Below are 23529 nucleotides of genomic sequence, written 5' to 3'. Positions count from 1 at the left end.
TGGAGCCTGGAAGTCCAAGATCAAGGTGCTGGTGGATTCAGTCTGGAATTTTCTTCCTGGTTTGCAGAAGTCCCCCTTCTCACTGTATCCTGACATGGCAGAGATAGAGGGGGGCTTTGGTTTCCTCCTATTCTTATAAGGGCACTAATTCTATCATGGGGGTTCCACCCTCGTGACCTCATCTAATCAAATTACCTCCCAAAGGCCCCACCTCCAAATACCATCACAGTGGGGATTAAGCTTCAATATGTGAATTTTGGAGTGACACAAATATTCAGTCCGCAGCAGCAGCCATTGTTTCTGTTGCTCCCTCTGATTTCAGAGGCTGCTGTCACATCCTGGGGTCCTCTGGGTCAGCACTGGGGTCCCAGCACTGCCCTTTGCAGATGTCCATATCATTGACAGCAGAGTCTCCGGGCGGGAGACCCTGGCTGGGAAAAACCATGCCCATCCTCTCTGGGCATTCTCCAGCAATCTTTCAGCCTGGGTGGGCTCTGGGAAAAATTAGGGGCCTGGGTCTCCACCACTCATTGGGGGAAGGGACCAAATTTCCAGATCCTAGAGAATCTCAACCTCTCTGCTCAGCACACACCCACAGCACACTTCTGTCTCAGCCTAGGTGTTTGCACATAATCCAAATGCCAACAGCCACCCACCCTCTGCCTACCCAAAACAGAAGCTCAGAACTGGGAACAAAAGCTTTATAACTTTCTCAGTATGAGAGAAATGAGGGAAACAGACATAGTATAACAAGAACAAAAAAAAAATAATTCCACAATAAATCATCCTGCCACAAGCCTGGCAGCTAAAAGAATTCTAATGGAATGAAAAGTTGGGAAATTTTGTACCCGCATTGGCAAAGTGAGCTAAGGAGATGGATTCTTATGGAGCCAAGGAGCTGCTCATCATGGATGTGAAGACTCTGGTCCAGGTGAAGATTCAGCTGTTCCTGTTACCTGTCGCTGCATAACTACTCCAAAAAACCATCAACTACTGCCTCATATCTCATGATTTTATCTATTAGTTTAGCAATTCTTCTACTCCTACTGATGTTGACTGAGGTCGCTCAGGGATATCAGTTGGCAGATGGGCTGGTCCAGAGTATTCAAGACAGCCTCCCTCACATTCCTGTCTCCTTGGTGGGGACAACTGGGCTCTGCTGGTGGTTGACCACAGTGCTGGGCATGGCTGCTCCAGCCTGCAGTCTCAGGGACTTTGGACTTCCTGCATGGAGGCTCAGGGCTCCCAGGGTACTGTTCCAAGAGACAGAAAGTGGAAGTTGCCTAGGTCTGGAAATTGACTCGGCCTCACTGCCACTGATTTTTGTTGATCAAAAAGCCATAGAACCCCCCCAGATTCAAGGAGACCCCACTTCTCAATGGGACAAGTAGCAAAGGTTGTGTAGCCACCTTGAATCCCAGCAGTGGATAGAATTAGCCTCCTTCTTTCAGGTGATTCCAGGTGAGTTGAGACCTGCCACTGCAATGGCATCTGTGAAACTTGGTGGCTCTAGAGACAATACAAAGAAGACCTCAGACTTGATCAACAATGTCTGTCTGGTTGACGTGAGCAGCCCACAGGTCTTACCGTTGGATTTACAGATACTAATGCTCGTACTCAAGAGTCTGGCCAGTATTTGATGGAGGCAGCAAATTGGGGGCTCTCAATAACACAAACTCATCTAATCCATTTTAGTTTCTGAAGGAGCCGAAAATTGCAGTTCAATTCAGGGCGCCATTAAACAGGTGATCGAAAAGAATATTGATTCACAGCAGATGTCAGGAATGAAAGAGCAGAAAGTCCTTCATAACTTAAATCCTATCCTGCCTCCCCTTCTCTTGATGAAACAAGAGCAAGGATCCCACAAGGAGGGCGCTGAGCAAAGGGGGCACAGATGATAAAAGACATTCCACCGCCTCACTCCATTGTGTCTCATCTTTTGCACTTAAATCTTTTAAAAAATACTTTATACAAATATTCACACAGAAAAGCATATAAATCCAAATGACCTTTCACACACTGAGCATATCCCTGCAACCAGCACCTAGATTAAGGACTAGAACATTCCCGGGGTGGGGGTAGGTTATAGCTCAGTGGTAGAGCACATGCTTAGCATGGACGAAGTCCTGGGTTCAATCCCTGGTACCTCCATTAAAAAGAAAACAAAAAACAAAAAAACATTCCCAGGATGCCAGGGGCCTCCCTCAAGTCCCATTTGAGTCACTCCCTCCACAAAGGGTAGCCTGGACTTGAGCTTTTTAGAAACGGAATCATACACTTAGTGCTCTTTTGCACCAGCTTTTTGCCTGCAGATTCACTGCACTGTCACATGGATGATTTATTCTCTTCACTGAGAAATACCCACCGCATGAATCTGCTACAACTCTCCTCCCCACTGTCCCGTGGAAGGGTGTTGGGGCTGTTTCCAGCTTAGGCTGCAGCATGTTCCCTGGGGGCCTGGGCGCATCTGTGTCCGGAGCAGCTCTCTCCCATCTCTGGCTGAGGCCCAGGGCTCCGCTTTGAGGCCTCTGAGGTCCCGCATGGGGAGGACTACACCGGGACTCAAAGAAGCCAGACAGAGGTCTCCCTCTCAAGCCACAAACCTTTCTGCCATTTCTGCCCCTCCCCCAGGGCTCAGCCCCAAGGACCTCTAGGACCCACAAATGTCCACAGCTGCATCCCTTCCCTCTGCCTTCCAGTCCAAGGAGGTTGCTCTCAGTCTCCAGGAGGTTGCTCTCAGTCTCCATTTCTAAGGGCCGGGCTTATGCTGCAAATCCATTCACTTCCTTCAAGGGTCTAGTGTTTGAAACTTAGGAGCCACAAGAGGATCAGCAGGCCCCCACCTCCTGCCAGCTCTTCCCACTGAAATAGGAGGGAAGGGGACAGGCACAACCATTAAAAGAATATCACAGCAACTGAGGATAGGACATAAACTGGTTAAAACTCGACTAGGCCCAACTTCCAGTAAACCTTGAGGCCCATTTGACTTCCAGTCGACCTTGAGCTTCATTACACACTTATTGTAATACATTAGCATGGTAAATGGCACTCCCAAAGGCGCCATGACAGTGCCAAGGCTGACCATAAAAGGTCAAAAAGTGGGTGGTGGCCCAATTCCTAGGAATCCCCACCCCTTCACCAAAGTAGCTGGAATAATCTGCCCGCTTGTTAGCATAGGAAGTTACTGAGCTCATAGAAACTAAAACCCTGCACCTCACCGCACTCTCTCTTGCCTTCAGAGACAACCCGCATTCTGTCAACGGAGTGTGTATCTCCCTGAAGAAACTTGCTTTCACTCTACTGTGGCTCGCTCTTGAATTCCTTCCTCTTTGAAGCCAAGGATCCTCACTAGGCAGGGCGTGTCCCAGGGGCTTACCTGAGATCTGGGACGGGACCATCCTCTCGCGCCCCACTTCCTGCAACACCACTTCCACTCCTCCTTCCTCCCATCGCTTGCCTGTAACATAGGCAGCACTATGTTGAACGTGGTTCTTTTTCTAGAAAAGCCAGGTATTTTTCTCAGCCTGTACCTGAGAATAAAGCTGCGAAGACCCTGAAATTCCTTCAGACTTACTTGATGGCCTCTAATGGCATCCAGTGTTTGGACCCAAGCAGGAGGCTTGCGGTGCTTTACAAGGAGCCAGAGTTTGGTGGTGTTTGCAGAGTTCAAGCTGGAAAGGTCCCCTTGGACATGTCTTGCCCGGCTCAGACTCTCTGCCAGCCAGCAATCACCCTGCTCTGCGCTCCCTAGTTCCTCTCCTGCGCACCTGAAACCGGGTCAGCCACCACCCTTCCTCAGATACTCTCTCCTGCCCCAGGCAGCATCTTCCCTGAGCCTCCTTAAACCATGCACCACCAGCAGCCCCACCTGTGGTGCCCAGAGCATCCGATGGGAGCAGGAAGTATTTGTCAGCTTCCAGGCCTCTCCATCCTAGTGGAGGTGCCTCCTGGAGGGCAGTGTAGCCAATCTAGATGCTCCCCACACTGACTCCACCCCACATCCCTCTCCACCCACTGCCTGGACCTCCAAAGCTTCGGGACCACTCACGAGCTTTGTTACTCGGTGATGCGGACAGACAGAACCTGAGCCACAGCGGGAGATGAAGTTGACTATGTAAACTGGGAAAATGGAGGCCTGATTCAATACCATAATCATACAGAAACGAGGTCAGGTGTGCACACACACCAAAACCCCGGAGGCTGAACTTCCAAGATGTGGAAAGGGTGCCCCCTGGTGGCATTTCCAGAGGTTCCTCACGAAACTACAAGTCCAGCCCAGGCCAAACATCCTAGCACAGCCATCTGCTCTATCAAGCAGGACTGAAAGACTTCGTTTGCTGCAAGGCCAAGTTATGACGCCTGGCATTCTCTGTCCTGAGGTAACACTCAGTTCCAGGAAGAATTGGTTTCTGGGACAAACTTACACGGGCACCTTGGGAGACAGTCTGGCCGGGCGGGGAGCCCAGTGTGTCTGGTGCTGGGGGAGGCAGCCTGTGTCTGTTCCTCAGTCCCACTGGGCCTGATCACCAGCTATTCCGCGGAAGGGAGCCAGGGCCTCTGGGTGGGGCAGAGGCTGCTTCTCACTGCCCCTTAATTCATAGCCAAGAGGCCACACAAGCTGGAGATCTGGTTCTGTTTATATTGCAAAAGAGGCACTGCTGGGTATGCAGTTCCCTATTTGGTTCACCTTGCCCATGGCACTGAGAAATATCCGGGGGCAGCTGGAGACGGAGGAGTGAGGAACCAGAGAGGGTAGATAGAAAACTTGGAAATGAACCTGGAAACTAAATTTCCAAAATTCACAAAAACTAACACTGAGAAAGCCAGCTAGCAACATCAACACTCCAGAGACAGATTCATGCCAGATGAAGTGAAACGAACAGAACAACCAGAAAGAGACTTCAAAATCCTCAAAGAGATGATTGAACGTATAATGTTCATTAAAAAAAACAAGGAATTGGAAAATAAAAAGCAACAGAATGGTACCACCACAAAACTGTGGAACAAAAAATATCATTCAATAAATCGACTGGGAGAAATGATTGTTTGAAAAATACATACATATATAAAACATCTAATGCACCAAAAATTTTTTTTCTATTATATGAAAAGGAGAGGATGTTCTAGGATGGTTGAAAGAAAAAAATGGGTCAACAAAAGAAAGAAGTAGACTGATAAATTTAACCACATATTTTTTTTTCATTTTTATAGTTAATAGAAAAAAATCAAACACATAAAATAGGAAAATATTGTCTATTTTGTAGTTGGGGCACAGGCTCTGAATCCAGGCATCCTGGGTAGGGCTGTGGGCAAGTTCACTGACCTCTCTGTGCCTCTGTTTCCTCCATCAAATGACAGTAATAATTGCACCTGCCTCGCGGTGGGTCAGGATTAACCAAGTTACTACATGTAAAGCCCTTAGAACAGTAACGAGCACACAGAGAGCACTCAGCAGCTATTTCTACTTTATATTGTACCATGTGAGGAATTCAGACACAACTCACAGCAAAGAAACCATAGTTAACATTATAGCGAAAAGTTCCACTTCACTAATAATGAAACACAATTAAAATAAATTAAAATGTTTATTTTTCTTGTTGGTAAAGATTGTCAAAATGACAACAGAGTATTCCTTCTCTAATCATGGGGGTCATGGTCCTAAAAATCTCCTTGGACAAAAACACTGTGATTAAGGAACTTAAGGCTCTATGCAAAGTTAGGGGCTGGGGAGATCAAAACCATTAGAAAACCCATGTTCTAAAAGGGTTTTATGCCACCTCACGCCCATTAGGATGGCTACTATCAAAACAGAAAATAACAGGTGTTGGTGAGGATGCGAAGACATTAGAACCCTGGTGCGCTGATGCTGGGAATGTAAAATAGTGGAGCCACTATGGAAAACAGTGTGGTGGTTCCTTAAGAAATTCAAAATAGAATTACCATATGATCCAGCAGTTCCACTCTGGGGATATACCCAAAATAATTGACAGCAGAGTTTCAAAGAGATATTTATACACCCGTGTTCATAGCAGCATTATTCACAATAGCCAAAGATGGAAGCAACTCAAGTGTCCAGTCATGGATGAACAGAAGAGCATGTGGTCTATACATACAATGGAGTATTATTCAGCCTTAAAAAGAAAGAAAATTCTAACATGTGCTACAACACGGATGAGCCTTGAGAATATGCTAGCTAAAATAAGCCTGCCACAAAAAGACAAATACAAGATTCCACGTACATGGAGTAGACAAATTCATAGAGACAGAAAGTAGGATGGTGGCTGCCAGGGGCGAGGGGAAGTGGGGACAGGGGATTTGTTGTTTAATGGGTACAGAGTTTCAGTCATGCAAGATGAAAGGAGTTCTGGAATGGAGGGAGGTGGTGACTGCACCACAGTGTGAATGTCCTTAACACTACTGCACTGTACCGCCCAAAACAGAAAAGATGGTAAATTTCATGTTCTGTGTATTTTACAAGTTTAATTATTTTTTGGCTTTTTTTTTCCTGTAGGGAGGTAATTAGGTTGGTTTGTTTGTTTTTAACGAAGGTACTGGAGATTGAACCCAGGATCTCGTGCATGCTAAGCATGCCCTCTACCACTGAGCTACACCAACTCTCCCTTATTTTACCACAATTAAATAAAAATTTTTTTAAGATTTCATTTTTTATGTTCAAAAATATTGTTTGCTTTTACTAAAATAAACTCATAAAGAGATGATCAATTTTACCAAAGTAACTGCTGACTGAACAATGATTGTCCATCAGCCCTCTCTTACTGGAGAGCAGCCTCCGAAGGCCTCCCTCTCCTGCAGTTTCAATAAAGTGTTTGCAAATCAGTTCTAGTTTATTACTACTAGTGGGCCCCTGAAGAAGGATTCTGGTCTTTGTTTCCACATAGGTCTCCATCTAAACACTCAGTGTCTTTCCAGTTATCAGTAGGGATATGTAACATACGGTAATTATGTAGTGCAGTTATGAAACAGAGAAAAGGGAAGTGTGGTCCAGACAGAGTGTGCGGTCAAGGTCACGGCAGGAAGAGGAGCTTGTGCACAGTCCTGGAATAGCTGCTGGTCCTGGCCCTGGGATTCTGATTGGCTGGAGGGGTGTGGCCCAGGCCTGAGTGTTTGGAAGGTGCACCTGTGGAAGGGGTGGGATCAGGGAAGGAAGACTTGGCTTCTGCTCGGGCTCCTCCACCAACTTGCAGTTCGGCCATAGATGAGGGTTTCCATTTCCTGGGCTTCAATTTCTTCCTTTTGCTGTAAAGTGGAAGAGTTGGACTCAAGTGGGGTCCTCATTACAGGACAAGGCAGCATGGTGTGGGAGGAAAGCACACTGTGGGGCCTAGCTATTCTCTCCAGAGTCATCTTCCTCTCCCTCGTCTTTATATGGGTCCTTCCTGCCTAGAAATCTGTCTCCCATCTGCCCCCACTTCCCCTTGGCAGCTGTCTTCATTCAAACGCTCATCACCTCTCATTGAGAAAGTTCAATAGCCTCTCAACTATTATTCCAGACACCAGTCTTGTAATAGGGAAGAACTTTTGTTTTTTATTACAACTTAATCACTAAAGGGATGTTGCCTATAAGCTTACATTATACATAATGGCCATCTCTGGGAACCCTGCCTCCCAGGTAATGAACTTGAAGCTAAAATACCTTTGTTTAGCTCAGAGGAAACATCCTGAGCAGGCCCACCTGGGAATGGCTGCAAGCAGGAAGAACTTACTACAACCCCCCAGAGTCTGGCCAGAACCAGGCCTTTCCCCGTCCCCTTTTAGTATAAAAGAAGCCTGAATTCTAACTCGGCTAACATGGCTCTCTGGGACATCTGTCCACCATCTTCTCAGTCTGCTGGCTCTCTGAATAAAGGTGCTATTCCTTACCCCAAGTACTCTTTTCTCGATTTATTGTGCGGCAAGTAGGACGAGCTTAGACTTTCCAATTATCAGTAGGAATATGTAATATATTAAAAAAGTAACAATCTTGACCCTCCCCAACCCCTGCGGCACTGCCTCTGGCAGCATCTTTCCCTGGGGATGAAATTTCTGGCTTTATCACAGGGGTGTGTTTGCTCTGCCTCATACACCATTTTCTCTGATCATCAAGATCTTGGCAATCACCAGGGAGCAATTTACAGTTTTGCAACGTGGTTCCCACTATGCTGCTCCCTCCTCGCTTATTCCCCTCAATGTTTTCCTTTGCATAAGAAATGAGTCAGGATATTATCCTGCAGGTCTGCCATTCTGATTTATTCGTTGTGGTCAACGGAGTTTTAAAGGAACTGTGCTTTCCCTGGGAGCTGTGTCTCCGTCCACACATCTGGGCACTGGGTGTCCCTGGGGCCTCGGTCAAAGCACTGCTCCTGGGATTTCCATCTTGTCCCTGTGGGGCTGAAAAATGAACTTAGAAAGCTCCTTGAGGGCTGGAACTCTGCTTCCTTTACTGTTTATCCCCAACCCCTACACAGTGCCTGGGATATTTACTGAATGAAGGGCTCCATCCATCGAAGATAAGTATTAGGAAAAGTCCTTTAAAATTCCCCGGGCTCAGAATGTACAGAAGCACAAAACAAGCACCGAGTGTTTTCACTTTTCTCAATTCCCTCTTGTCATAACTGGTCTCATGCCTCCTCCTCCCACCTCCTCGGCCTCAAAGACCCACAGCTGACCCTTGGATACCCCTTAGCTTGGACTCAAACCCTGCAAGCGCCAAATCAGATCAAGCAGATGCCAGATGCAACCAAAAGGGACAGGCTAATACTAGGGACCAAGTCTACTTGTCCTCAGACCCCCACGGGACAGCCAGCCCCTCTCTTCACAGAGTGGGATCATGTTTTATTAGTCCAATGATGTTAATATTAGCACTAATTCCTCAATCTCTCATCCACGGGGAAATTCAATGGCTCAGAAGTGAGGAGTTTATAGCAAAGAGAAGTACGTGTCAGATGCAGGTCAAGACAACCCACTTCCAATTCTCACTCCTGGGGGCTTTCTATACAAGCAGGGAAGAAAAGGGTCAAGAGACCCGTCTTAGGAATTTAAAGTTTAAGAAAGGGATTTTTATGTACCTTGATGGACAGGAAACTATGTCAAAATATCAACTATCACTTAGAACAGACAAGTAGAAGGTGCTTTCACGTGGAGCTTTTCAGCATTGATTATCTAATATTGTTTGTTGGATTTTTTTAGGCTGGCAGCTTCCCCTGCTTTAGAAAGGAAAAAAAAAAAGCACTCAGCTATGCCATCTGGTGGCCAAATAAATTAGAAACCTGCGATTACAGGGGTGGTGAGCTGGAGCTGGGCCTTTGCAATGCAGGAAAAAACTGTGCATGTGTCTTTTTTAGAATTATTCCCTTTTTGTCTTTTACTTTCCTCCCGTTTTCCTATTAGAATATCTCACTCACTCCATAAGGGCCAGGACATTGAACTTGATGGTGTCTGGATCCCTGCAGGGAGAGATAAGGAAATTTGGTCTTGGTTGGAGGTGAAACCAGTTATGACAGAAGGAAAAGGACAAGTTGGAATGGGTCCCTTTGCTTGTGGTCAATTGTGGCCTGTTTCCAGATGATACAGGGAGAGCAGAATCTTTTTAGGGTGGAACAACATGGTAAGCAGAATCAGAACCCAAGGCCTGAAAGAGAACTTAAGAGAAAGTGTAGCTGCTCCCAGTATGTTCAAACCTCCTGGTCTGGATGGATTCCATGCTAGAGTACTTAAAAACAACAACAACAACAACAAAACAACCCTGCCAACAATCTGAGGAATCATGGATGGGCAGAGAGATGTTCGAAGGTGGGAGGTAGCATAGCTCTGACTTCCAAAGGTGGAAAAAAGGTGAATATTAAAAACTACTTATCAGTGGCCTTGACAATGACCTCAGGCAAAAATCCTTAAATGAGATACAGAAAGATATTTTGTGAGCCCTAAGGAAAAGTAATTGTGTCCACCAGGGGCTCAGGAGGCCTCAGCAAGGGCAGGTCACACCAAAAAATCCTCATGTCATGTTCTCTCTGGTCAGGGTTCTAGAATGACAGAACAAGGCAGTGTAATAACCCGGGGTCTGCATTTGATTAAGGCATTCCATGACATCTCAGATCACATACTTCTGGAACAGATGGAGACATATGGACTAGATCATTGTACAGTTGGGAGAAACTGGAGCGGATCAAATGACAGCCATCCCAAGGAGCTGGAAGGTTCACAGCTTGATTCTGCCCTGTTCAATATTTGTATGGTGTCTTGTGTGTGTGTTTAGCAAATATGTGGGTGGCACACAGTTTTAAGAAATAGAAAACTCACTGGATTCCAAAATCAATACCCAAAATCCGTCTGGACAGACCAAACAGATTCTAACAGGATGAAGTGGATTTTTCTGCTCTCTGTCCCAAGATCTCATCTTCTTGTTAAATGACTGTTGCCCAAGGTTTCTCCAGCTGTGCTAAAATTTGCCCTGCCTCCCCCAGATCCTCTCTCACTGTGGGGGAAAGCATCTCATTCACCTCAACCTCAAGGACTTCTCCCTTCATCCCTTCAGTACTTGCTTATCTCCCAGGGCTGGAACTGAAGCCATTGGGCAGATTGTTCTTTGCTTCCTTGACCAACCCCCAAATACTCTAGATCACACCATTAGTATGTCTTCAGCCTCAGTCTCAGAGACCAGGTAACATCTTATTTCAGCTCACTCTTCCTGGCCTTAAACTCTACCCTCTCTCTTCATCCCGAGACCACATGGTGTCAATCATCCTCTCTCTTGCCAGTATCATCACACACCCCCTCTCCACTGCCTCCTTCCTCTTCTTCCTACTCTTAAAAGAAACAAAATGGAAAAAAGAAGCCTTCATTTTTGCTTTTGCTATCTTCTTTTTCCCTTCTCAGTAAACTCTTCAAAAGACTCATTTCTACCACTCTCTGTCGGAGGCTGGGTTCTCTAGAAGCAGAAGCCAGGAAGGAGTCTGGGGTGCAAGATGCTGGTTAGGAATCAACACCTGTGAAGCGAAGGACCAGGAAGCAGGACAGGGCAGAGGAAGGAGTTACACTGGGCTTCAGGCCTGGCAAAGCCTCAGATAACTCCGTGGAGAGCTTGGAGCAGGTATCACCTATCAGAGCAAAGACAGGTCAGGCCAAAACAGCCAGATCTTTATACCCTGGCCCTGCTCAGTCACCACATGGAACTGCCCAGAGAAAGGAGGACCACAAAGGAGCTGACAGCTGGTGATCGTCGGTGCACCTCCGTGTCTGCCACACTCTCCTTACTTCTAATCTCTCTCAGCACCACGGAAATATACCTCCTGTCTCCACTTTGATTCCAGTCATCTCATCCTTTGCCCCTCTCCAAACCCAAAGGGCTCATTTTGGTTCTTATCTTATAGCAGAAACCCTACTTAATTTGGGGTTGATTAATTCTCTCTCTCTCTTTCAGAGGCCTTGACTCCCTTGATTTCCATAATGACTTCCTCGCTGACCTCTTCCTAACCTCTCAGCTGTCCCTCCCTGGCCATCAGGGGTCTTGGCCTCCCCTTACCACCTAAGTGTTGGGACTCCATCTTCAGTCCGTCCTCCTCCTCACACCCTCCCAGGGTGACCTTGCCCACTGTCAGCTCTTTAATATCCATTTACACACAATGACTCTGAAATCTACTCTCCAGCCCACTCTCTCCCTCCAAAGCTTCCGATGTTCATATACAGTTGGTTGCTAGACGTCTCCATGCTAACACTATCAGAACGGGGAGGTCCTGCTTCTCCTTTCCTGCCATGTTCCCATCCTGGAAAAGAGTCTTTTTCCAGTGCAAGAATTGAGGGATCTTTTGAACCTGTTCCATCAAGTTTCTTTTCTAGACAGCTAAACTCGCACCGTCCTGTTGGGGCACGTGTATGAAAGCACTTTGAACAATAGCAAGGATTCTACAATTGGAAACTTGCATTTCTGATATACAAATAGCTGATGCTGGGTGCTGAAGCCAAAAAAAAAAAAAAAACAAAAACCCACATTCATCACTTCTTCTCTGATCACACCCTCCTCTTACCTAACCAGGTGTGAACCTCTGACTCAGTGGGTCTCCAGGAAAGAGTTATTCAGAACTTCCTTATTAAAGGCAATGAGAGGCGGTGGTGACTTCTTTTATAACATGCGTTTCTCCTAAAGAAAAGTGTTCTCCAAGCAGGTGGTTTTTAGCCATGACTTTTATTTCCTGTCCCGTACCAATGGGGGCAGAGGTCTTTCCCAAGGAAAATGATCTCCACTTTCTTTAAATGTATCATGCTTGGTGTATGTCTGTCCTTTCTTCCCAAATTGGAACTTTCAGTTGAATTCAATGAATACTTATCAAGCAAGTACAATGTGCCAAGGGAGGTCTGAGTACAAGACAATTCCTGCCTTAAGGAATCTGAAGGGTGGAGCAGGGAGTAAGTCTGATGCAAGCACATGCTGGTTTGCTGATGATCTCAGAAGCCGTAGGAACTAAGAGCTGTGGGGTTGGGGAGAAGGAAAACGTCTCCATCCAAGGTGGCTTCAGAAAGTCTTCTGAGACAGATTTCAAGAGTGAGTATAAGACAGAAATAAGCAAGAAAGAGAGATGACACATAAGGACTAGAGAGAAAAGAGTGACCAATGGCAAAAGGCTCTTAGAAGATCTTAAGAGAATTGCAAAATAGAGACTAATAGGAAACATCCTTGTAGCTAGGGTCAAATACTGAGATTATAGAGATACCCTGGGAGATAGTGAGAAGCAAGGTCATGGGAGAAAGGTTATTAAAACACCATTATTATCATTATTATTATAAGGAGGTGGGTAGTCGAGGCAAAATCACTGCCCCATTTCCCTTCAAAGACCTCCACTTAGACTCCACCTCTTTTGGAACTTCCCTTTCTCGCTGTTATGGGCAAGATGGGTCTTAGTGGCTCCGAGACCCCACGTCCAGCCAGTTCCCCAAGGAGGGCAGTGCTCACTAGGGAAGAGATTGTTGCTATGTTGACCCATCTCTCCCAGTTTGGTGGACTATTGTCCCTCGTGTTGCCTGAGTGGGTACCTCCCACCTACCTATCCCAGGTGTAAGTAAGTGAGAACACTCTTTCTAGTTCTCTATCTTAAGTGAAGGAAGTGAGGTTTCATGAGGATAAAAATGCTCAGGGTCTGGTGACCTCCCGAGGTGAGCTCACCAGCAAATGTTCCCAACTCCCATTGGGAAGACCCTGAAAAACCTGAGGCATTCCTGAAGTTCCTGAGGTCATGAGGAATGCTGATAATAATTATAATTGCTAATGATGTTGGGGTTTTTAAGTTTTTGTTTTATTTTATTTCATTTTATTTTTAATTGAAGTGTAGTCAGTTTACAATAATGTGTTAATTTCTGGTGGAAAGCATAGGGATGAGGTTGGGGCTTTTAACACATCATGCCTGCAAAGAAGTTACCAGTTCCCTGAGATGATGGAGGAGGAGACTGGAGCTCAAAGATGCTATGTCCAGTCCTCCCACAGAGAAGCAGGGGCTGAGTCTGGTTTCCCAGAGGCCCTGGCAGCACCTAAGGGAGTGGGTAACATGGGCACCTCTTGTATATATTTATGGATTTTGCATCTAGGAAGTAATTTGGGGGAGCAGCACTTTAAGGCAGGACTACATCAGGCACTGTTTACTGAAGCTCCAAACAAAACAACATAGAGAGAAGGTGTCCTGGTTGAAGTTGTGTTTGGCTTAATCAATTAGGAGTTTATTTTTCTTATAAAATACTCAAGGAGACTGGAGCAGACAGCTAGGGCTGACACAGCTGCTCAAAGAAGTCACCAAGAATCTAACCTCCTGCTATGTCCTTATGTCTATCTTTCCACCTCATGTGGGCAAGGTGGCTGCTCCCGCCTCTGACATCACGTCCACATTTCAGGCAAAAAAGAAGAGAAAAGAACAACAAAAGGCATATTGCAACCGAATTTATCTTTTTTTTCCCCCTAAATCAATCAGAAAAGCAATTGAATTCCTGAAAGCCCCACCAAGTCAAATTCTGCTGATGACTCATTAGCCAAATAGTCACGTGGCCACCTCTAGATGCAAGGGTTCTAAGGAAGCGTTTTCAAGCACATGGACACCCAGACAGGATTGAGGAGGCGCCACTGTTGAGGGAGAGGAGGATAAGGGAGTTTGACGTGGCAACCAGCTCTGCCTCCCAGAGTATGTCAAGGTACACAGCCCAGTGACGAGATGGAGGAGGCTGCTGAGAAAGGACATTCTGAGCAGATGAGGAGGAGGGGATATATGAGTAATTCTCCATTTGAGCTCCAGGCACCTACATGACTTGTTCTCCTGTTCCTGTGGGTGACATGAAGCTGACGGGGAGAGATCAGGTGGTTTCACTTGCCCCAGGCCACTGAGAGAGTTAGTAGCAAATCAAGAACTCACACCATTTCCTAATTCCAAGCCTGGGTTCTTTCCAATACCCTATGTATTGGCAAACTATGTTCAACCGACCCTTAGAGAGCTACCCAGATGCCTGAGGGGCTCTGATGAGTATCTGGACAGGTACACAGTGGGCAGGGCTCCACCCCACCGCCTTCTTCACCCAGAAGATCCACCTTCGTTGTTTTTAATATAGTGAGCTTCTCTATGAGACTTAATTTGATACACGGGCTAACCTGTCATTTTTTAAAAACCAGTCTGCTCTTTAACTATTCAGTACTTTCATTATTCGTTGTGCATTTTAAGATTGGATTATTTCATACCTTCACAGGTTTAAGTTGGAAGGAGCGGCCAGTGCACGTGGGGCTCCACAAACAGCTCATCCCAGTTTGATGTTGGTATCAGAAGATGTCACTCTCTAAAATGGAATTAAAATGAGGAAGGCTGAGGTCAGTCACCTGCAGAGGCAATTAGGAAATGCGTCATGAGCTAGGCTGGGACCTCCCTGAGTGTCCCTCAGTGGAGCACAGCGTAGGCTGGACCCCGTGGGCACTGGCTGCATCTCACTCACGGCAGCAGTCTGGGGAGGCAGGGAGATGGCTTCCTAACAGAAGGTGTCGGTCTGAAGAGAAGAACAGAAGGTGTCTGTCTTCAGCTTATTTTCATTCCATAGTCAAACATTGACTGGATGGAGGAAAGAAGGAAGAGACGGGTACGTGGGTGGTTCAGTGACGATGCACAGATCCCTGGCTTTCAAGACAAGCAGGGGTGAAATCTACTGACCTGCATACAGGAGAGGAGGCGGCAGCCAGCCCACAGGAAGACTTTGTGTGCATTTTATTTTATTTGTTTCAGGTTTGTTTTTTTTTTGGTTTTTTTTTGTTTTTTTTTTATGGAGGTACTGGGGATTGAACCCAGGACCACGTGCATGCTAAGCATGCTCTCTACCACTAAGCTATACCCTCACCCTCTGTGTGCATTTTAAGGACTCCTCCTCAGGGTGACTAAATAGGAAAAGGCACTTCCTCTGGGCACAGGCAGCCCGTAGGCATACAAGCTTGGCAACAAAGGGCCCCTTCGTCTAGGCAAACAGCCCACACACTATGCCGGGGAGGCCAAGGGAGATGAGCACCAGCTGGAATTCAGCCCTACACATCACCTTTATGAGCTCACAGGCAGGGCCTTCAGGGCCAGCTCTCCCTGCACCTCTGGTTACCTGTTGGGGTGCACGGGCCCGCATTCTATGCATCAAAGCATTTCCGGCTCCGGACAACATCAGCCTTGGAAGGGAGAAGGAAGGGGCATGGAGAGGCTTCCTCCCTTTTCTTTTTTTGGTGTGTGGACACAGGTTCACACGCACACATGCACACACACATCCACACATGCACGCAGTGTGCACAAACACAGATGGGGGCCTGGAGGGTAGGTTTAAGCCATTGAATATTTCAGTAAGAAAAATAATGCCTAAAAATGGGACAGTTGGCAGACTTGGGGTAGGTGGGTCTTATTACTCACAATTCCTGGAATTATATTGCAATTATATCTTAGAAGCCCAACAAATAAACAGTAAGTATAGAATTAAGGAATCACAGTGAGGTGAAGTTCAAGGAAGCTGATGTTACTCACAGAGTAAATAAAGTAGAAAGCTGGGACCTCCCTATGTGCAGAGGGCCCTGGTGAAAAGCCTCACGGATGATCTCTGAAGCTCCAAGCATTCAAAGAGAGGGCATCAGACAGCCACCTTGCGGTGTCCCGAATTCCCTTCTCCCATTCCTCCTTCTCACAGAACCCCAGTTTATTTCGATTAGCAATACTCCTCTGCTTTAAATTTTTTTTTATTCTCAACCTCTCATCCAGGAAGGAGTAGCTGTGTGACAGAGTTCTGGCCAAGGGAGTGCCAGCCTAAGTGACTGAATGGACCTGCAGAAAAGTTCTCTTCTAGACCCACCCTCCAGGCTTGGGTCCACTTTAGCCCTTTCCTCTCCTACTTCTCCCTGCCAGAAACACAAACGTGCTGGTTTGAGTTCCAGCAGTCACCCCAAGAGCATTTATTCATTGACTCAACAAAGACATGCTGTTTTCCATGCTGGGGAATCAGCATGAAAAAAACAGACAGCAATCCCTACCCTCACTGAGCTGACAGGCTGGTTGGGGGAGACAGATCATAAACAAGTAGACACATGTATGTAGTATGTCAGAATGTCTAAGTGTCAAGGAGGAAAATAAATTAGGCAATGAGGTTCTTGATGCAGGACAGAGTCAGCCCTGTAGATGATGGTTCAGGCGGCTGGAGGGAGCCAGGTTCCTGCTATGCTATTAGGAGGCCCTTTCTGTCCTTGAGAGTCATTTTAAATGTGGGAAAATTTTCTCCTAATTTGTTTATGTCACTGTTTTTTTCAGGTTTCTGTTACTACTAAGGAAATGCCATCCCCCAGCTGATAATGACCCTAAAAGAAGGCTGTCTTTGGGCTGGCTCAGTGAGTTTCTCAGATCTCATCCACATGAATAGGTTGACACAGACAGCAAGATGATTAACAGCTTCTTCTTTTTTTTTTTTAATTTTTAGTGAAGTGTAGTTGACTTGCAATGTTAATTTCAGGTGTACAGCAAAGTAATTCAGTTATACATACACATACATATATATTTTTTCTTTTCAGATTCTTTTCCATTATATGTTATTATAAGAAACTGAATATAGTTCCCTGTGAGTAATAGATTCTTGATCAAGTAACTGCGCTCACCTTCTTCTAGGTCCACACACAAAACACTATTGTAAAAATACAATGTTTTTTCACAGACCTTTTCTGAAAGACTGAAGGCTGAAACAGTTTCAGTAGTGGACTTGAAGTTATTTAACCTTACAGCAATGCATTAAATACTAATCTTCATATGAACAGAAGGTGGGAGGAGGATGTACAATGGAGAAAGAGGTGAGAGGGAGAAAAAGCCGGAGACAGAGACCTGAGTCTTTGTCTATAGCAAAGGTTGCAAACTGCCTGCCAGGGCAAAACAGGAAATGCTAATGACGTCATAGCATGCTAGGGGTGAGAAAAACAAGGCTCTTTCTGTCTCTTTGTTTTCCCACTTTGGAGTAAACATGTGGGTAGGGACTAAGCTTTCTCTGCTAGAGGAAAAACAGCTGTTCAAGCTAAATGATAAATGCCAATTAACATTTTCCTTCAGTGTTAGGGAGGCTGGGGACACCAAATGGACTCTAGTGACCTGAAAGGGACAGCTGCCATCCAGCTCCACTGTCACCAGCAATGAATGTGGGCCCCACCATGCCAGGTAGTCTGAATTTTTAAAATCTAGAAATCTGGATTTTTATGTGCAATCTCCCATTTTTAAATGTTGGGAGTGCATTCAATATTTTTAAATAAACATCCTGTTAGCAAATTACATGTTTCTGCAGATATTCAGGCAGCAGGCCATCGGTTGGCACCCTCTAGTATAGTGAGGGGTTGGGATAAGTTGCCATTGCAAAGAAAAGTAAGGAAAAAGCAAGGAGCTGTCTGAAAGTAGGTAAGGAAGAGGGGGAGGTGGAAAAGAAAAGACCAAAGATGGTGAGATAGAAAGAGGGAAAAAAAAAAATAAAGAGGAAAAATGTTGAAGAATGAGAGCAAGAGGTTGGGAAGCAGTGAAGAAAAGAGGAAGAAGGCAGAGAAGATGGAGAAGAACATATGAAAGGGAGGATATTTGGAAAGGTAGGATTTAGTAGGGCTGCTTTAGGTAGAGGGTGGGGATTTAGAGTCATTCAACAGAGAGACAAGAATATGCAGGCACTGGGGGCAAATAGTGGCTCTACATGGTGGAAGGGAAGACCACAAATTTCTCAGCCTTTGGCCATCGCTTTTTCTTTTGATAGTCAGATAATTCAGGCTCCCACTTTTCTACAACTGCAGGAAGTCCAGAGCCCTAATCCAGGAAGTGCCACCATTTTCCTGGTCAATATCACCTTCTCCTTTCTCTCACCGTCTCCCTGTGGGGGTCTAGCTTCTTCAGCCCCTCCCTTCCTTTACAAGCTGACAATGGGCTAGGCATCAACTCAGTGGAGGCTTAAACCATGGATAAGCCAGTCAAGAAACAGAATTATAGCCCAGAACACAGGAAAAGGTATATTACAGAACCAAACTTGGGTCTGCTGGCCCAGCACAGTAAAGTCAATCTACTAACACCAGGTTGTGGTGAAAGAAAGAGCAGCATTTATTGTAAAAGTGCCAGTCCAAGGAGGACAGGTGGCTCGTTCTCTAAAACCTCAAACTCCCTGAAGGGTTTCAGCAAAGCATTTTTAAAGGCCAGGTGAGGGAGAGGGGTCGTGGAGTATGTGATCAGCTCGTGCACAACTCTCTGGTTGATGGTGAGGTAACGTATCACAAGGATTAACATTATGAATCCTTAGGCCTGGGGGCTGTGTGCTCATGGTCCTCAAGTAGTTAGCTTCCATTTGGTGGGGGGTTTTCACTTTTGTAAAACAAGTCACAAAATGTGCATCAGGTGCTATCTAGGTACTTTAGAGAGGAGCTAAGGCTGAGGGTATGGAGGAAGGGTCTGCCCTGGGAAGGCCCCATGGGGCCTGCTCTGTTACAGGTAGAATTCTGTATCACAGATGACTGTTCCTAAAATGATCTCTGCCCCAGAGCACCCCACTCCTCACAGTTCTCATCTCTCTGCTCAGGGAACATACCCTTTCTCTTCATTGCGCTCAACAATGTAACATCTCTTTGACCAGCCTCTCAGTTCAGACTCTGCCTTAATTTCATATAAGCAAAGGATACATTAAAGAGTTTTCTGTAGATGAACAAGTTTCTACTGTATAACACAGGGAACGATATTCAGTATCTTGTAGTAACCTATAATGAAAAAGAAGATGAAAAGGAATATACGTATGTATACGAGTGACTGAAACATTATGCTGTACACCAGAAATTGATGAAACATTGTAAACTGACTATACTCCATTTTTAAAAATGGAAAAAAATTTTTGTTAAAGTTTTCTCTCATGAAAGAGAAATATTCCCCCAAATGATAATTTTACTGTACCCTAAAGCAGAAAGAAAGAAAGGAACAAAGAGAGAAAGAAAGAAAACAAAACAAAACAGGCAGCTTGTAGAAGCTGAGGTACTGGAGCAGAAAGAAGAGACAGAGGAGACAGAGCTGAGAAGGCGGAGCAGGGTTTGGAGCTGATGTGGAGACAGGGCTGCTGTTCAGGCCCTGGAAGGGCTGTGGAATTCAAAGAGCTCCTGCCGTATCCTCGTTGACTGCAGCTTCCCCCCTCGGCCAGGCCACACTGTCCAATGGCCGGTTTATCCTGAATGGCACTCTGGTGCTCCTCAAGGCCTGCGGACACCATTTGCTATTTTCCCTGCTCGCCTGTGTAGCCTTCCAAAAAGCCCACCCCTCGAGCTAACCTGGGAGTCTCTCTGCTCTCTGCCACCTGAGAGAGCTGAACACCTCCTGCACCTTAGCTTGTTTGTCGAGGACAGTCAGGGCTTTTGTTTGTGTGTTTGTTTTGTTTTCCAGTTGAAAGCGGGGTTGAGGTTTGGCTATGGAATGGAAGTGTTCAAAATCTGAAGGCTGGAGGAAGAGATGCCCATTCAAAGGCAGAGAGGGGAGCTCTGTGCAGGTCCTGGCTCCATCAGATGTTATGTTCAGAAAACAAACTACATCTGAAAAAAGAGATAAGTGACAGAAGGTGACCAGTCATTTTCTCACTGATCAAGTTGCTAAAAAAATTGAAACCACCCTTGATGTGCAAGTAACCCCTTTTATGTGCTTCTAAACAGACAGCAACACAGGCCACCTGCCCAGCACCCTCAAGCCCCACTGCTTTACCCATAAATCTTCCGCTCTTCCCCTGAGCCTCCTCTACTCCTGCCCCTTCCTCTCCACATTCCTTTCCCCCTTCTTTTCATCTATTCAGTCAGCAACAGATATGTAATGAGTGTCCACCATGCACCAGGCACTGTGCCGGCAATGGAATAAGAGATGACATGCCTGTCCCCCAGCTACAGAGCCTTACAACCCAGCGTGATGGCTGCAGAGTCTAGAGCCAACCACGCTGCCCACATCTGAGCTCCGTGGGCGTCCGCAGGGGAAGTGGGTCAGGTCAGTCCCTGATGGAAAAGTGAGCAGAACCACAGGGCTCTGTGAACGTTTCATTATGGAGGCTACAGACCTAGGAGTGTTGAGCCCGGAATTCAATGTGTTATAAACTCAAATCCTGCTACTTACCAACTGAGCAACCTTACCTCTGAGCTTATTTTCCTTTCTGGGAATAACAACCATAGCCGACTAGCAGGTCAAGATTAGGTGGTTCATCCCTTGTAAAGCATTTAGCTCTTGGTTGTAGAAAATAGCTAATCAACAGGAGGTGGTATAACAATATGAATCTGCCCTGGTTTCTGTGTGAGCACACAGGAGGAGAGGGTCCAGCTCCGGACTCCATCCTCCTTCTGCCCTCTTCTCCTCCTCCCTCTGATGCCATTCATCTCCAGTTAGAAAGCACTTCCTTATGTGGAAAACAAGAGTGGGAGGTGGGTGGAAACAGGAAACATGGATCACCAACAAAAACTGAGCTGAATGTCCCACACATGTGAACATCCTTTCACTCCCCCCACATGCCCGCCAACCCCCACCCAGCGCCAGGAAGCCATTCTCCACCCCACCCCCAAGCAGAGCCAGCCCTCCCAGGCATCTGCACAACCTGCTCCAGCTTGAATCACTCTCTGGACAGGTCTTTTGCCCATTCTTCCTGAAGCCCGAAAGGTCATAACTCCCTTGAATTGCTGGAAAAACATTGTGCAGAAATCACAGAGTCCAGGAAAGAAAAATAGACAGCAATATGAAAGCAAACACCGAGAGTTGAAAAAGATGTTTATTTTGATCCATGTCCAGCTTTGGCAAACCTAGAAAAGAATAAAATGTCCAGGAAAAGGCAAGCTGAAGGGAGGCTGGGGGAGGGAGCTAATAATATCAAATTTGAAACTCTGTATGAAAAAAAAAAATGGTCCATTTATCATAGCATACAAAAGGATAAGGTCCATACAGAATGTTAAAAAAATATAAAGTGAAACCATGTAATAAGTACTGAGGGAAATGGGTGAATTTCTCTATAACTTGAGAGTGGAGAAGACTTTTATAACTATGACTAAAAATCCAGCTGCCATTGAAGGAGAAGATGAATAGATCTGACTACATAAAAATGTAAAAGCAAAATCTTTTATAAGAAAAAACATTATTATAAGCAAAGTAAAATGACAAACATATCACAGACGAGTGGCTAACATCCCCAAAATATGAAGAGCTTCTAAAAGTAGAGGGAAAAGAACCAACAACTTGAAGGGGAGCTAAATAGGCAACCCAAAAATGTGTCACTTTGGCATGTGGACTGTTTTGAGCTGAAAGCAATCAAGACCCAGGAGACTCAGGAAAAGCTTTTTACCTCTCCCTTAACTGCTTAAAAGAGTTTAGATAGGGGGTCTGGCCCAGAAAGAGAGCTACAACCAGGGAGAGCTTTTTCACCTTTTTAAAAATTGTTTTTGTTTGTTTGTTGTGGCTTTTTTTTCAGGGGGGGGGGTAATTAGGTTTATTTATGTTAATGGCAGTACTTGGGATTGAACCCAGTACCTCACACCAGCTAGGCTAAGCGTGCATTCTAACATTGAGCTACACCTTGCCCCCCCCCCCCCGCCCCCGCCAAGAGCTTTTTCATCTGAAAGACTTACCTGCTTGGCAGGGCAAACATCTAATGACCAAACATCTGCTCTTCTCAGCCTCCTGTGAATTACCCACCTCCCCTTCAAGCCCCAGTCCCCGAGCTCATTCCTTAGCTCAGGATGGCATATAAGCCTCAATTGCACACTGCCTTTGAGTTTCATATTTTTAAGGGCTCTTAAATGTCCCAAATTTGTTTTTTCTCTTGTTCATCCACCTTATGTCAGTTTCACTATTAGACCAGCCAAAGAACATAGAAGGGAAGAAGGGAAATTTTTTCCACTCCCAGACACTCAACTTAAAAATTGCAAGAGATGTGAACAAACAGCTCCAGATAGAAATGTAAAGGACCTCATCACACATACTAAGATGTTCAACTTGCCTCTCATAACAAAAATACAAATCAAAACTATACCAAGGTAGTATTTTTTACCTATCAGGTGGGCAAAAATCCAAAAGCTTGTCAACACACTATGCTGGCAAAGCTGTGGGGAAGCAGACATTCAAGTACACTGTTGGTGGGAATGCAAAACGAGGCAACTCCTACAGAGGGGAATTTAGTTGGCAATAACTAGCAAAGTTACATATACATTTCCTTTTTGGTCCAGCAATACCACTTCTTGGAAGCTATCCCAAAAAATCACTGACAAATATATGGAAAGTGTTTGCATAAGGTTATTTATTGCAGCCCTGTTTGTAACAGCAGAAGACTAGAAACAACTCAAATATCTAACAATAGGGGGCTGGCTGAATTAAATATGAAATACTGTGGAGCATAAAAAAAGGAATGAAAAACGACCTCTACATAATGCCATGGAGTGATGACCAGTGTACATTTTGAAGTAGAAAAAGCAAAATGAAACTGTGTGTAGATCTGTCAACTTAAAAAATAATATTTTTAAATACTATATATCTCATCAGCCAAAAGCTTTTTAAAATGGCTATCTATGGAGGAAGGAGAACAGAGTGAGGAGATAGGGACAGAAACTAGGTTTCTCTGATGCATCTTGTTTTGTAGATCTGAATTTAGAACTATGTAAATATTTTACATAAGTAAAACAAAATTAACTTGAAAAGGCATTTCCTAAAAATCAAAAGCAAGATAAAACAAAAGAATCTATCCACACAGGGAGTTAGTGGTATGATCACAGAGAGAACTATTTCAAGCAACTTTAAACCACAGTAATTTGACTGTCTATCCCTAGTGAGATATACTTTGTCAATTAATGGTGACCAACTGAGAGGTAAAGCAAATATTGATGTGTTTGGGAACTGAGATATTTGCTTGGGAGAAAGAACAGTTGTAAGATATATGAAGTTACATAAAACAAGATTTTCTATTTTGAATTGAAAGGGGGAAGGTATAGCTCTAGTGGTAGAGTACATGCCTAGCATACAGAAGGTCCTGGGTTCAATCCCCAATACCTCCTCTAAA

General features: G+C 45.3%; 1 long non-coding RNA gene across 2 annotated transcripts; it reads right to left on the bottom strand.

The window, feature by feature from the left end:
- LOC123618698 (uncharacterized) lies at positions 1-22001 on the bottom strand. Of its 2 annotated transcripts, none has more exons than XR_012501039.1 (5): positions 20630-22001; positions 19790-20047; positions 19066-19231; positions 14705-14799; positions 1-8388 (listed from the first exon to the last, which is right to left on the bottom strand). It is a non-coding gene; the product is annotated as an uncharacterized LOC123618698 (long non-coding RNA). The 2 variants fall into 2 exon arrangements; XR_012501040.1 differs by having other exon boundaries at positions 1-7257.
- Between the last annotated feature and the right edge of the window lie 1528 nt (positions 22002-23529).

Source organism: Camelus bactrianus, chromosome 20 (genome assembly GCF_048773025.1).
Source record: "Camelus bactrianus isolate YW-2024 breed Bactrian camel chromosome 20, ASM4877302v1, whole genome shotgun sequence".
Lineage (NCBI taxonomy): Eukaryota > Metazoa > Chordata > Mammalia > Artiodactyla > Camelidae > Camelus > Camelus bactrianus.
This window is presented reverse-complemented; position numbering and strand designations above follow the sequence as displayed.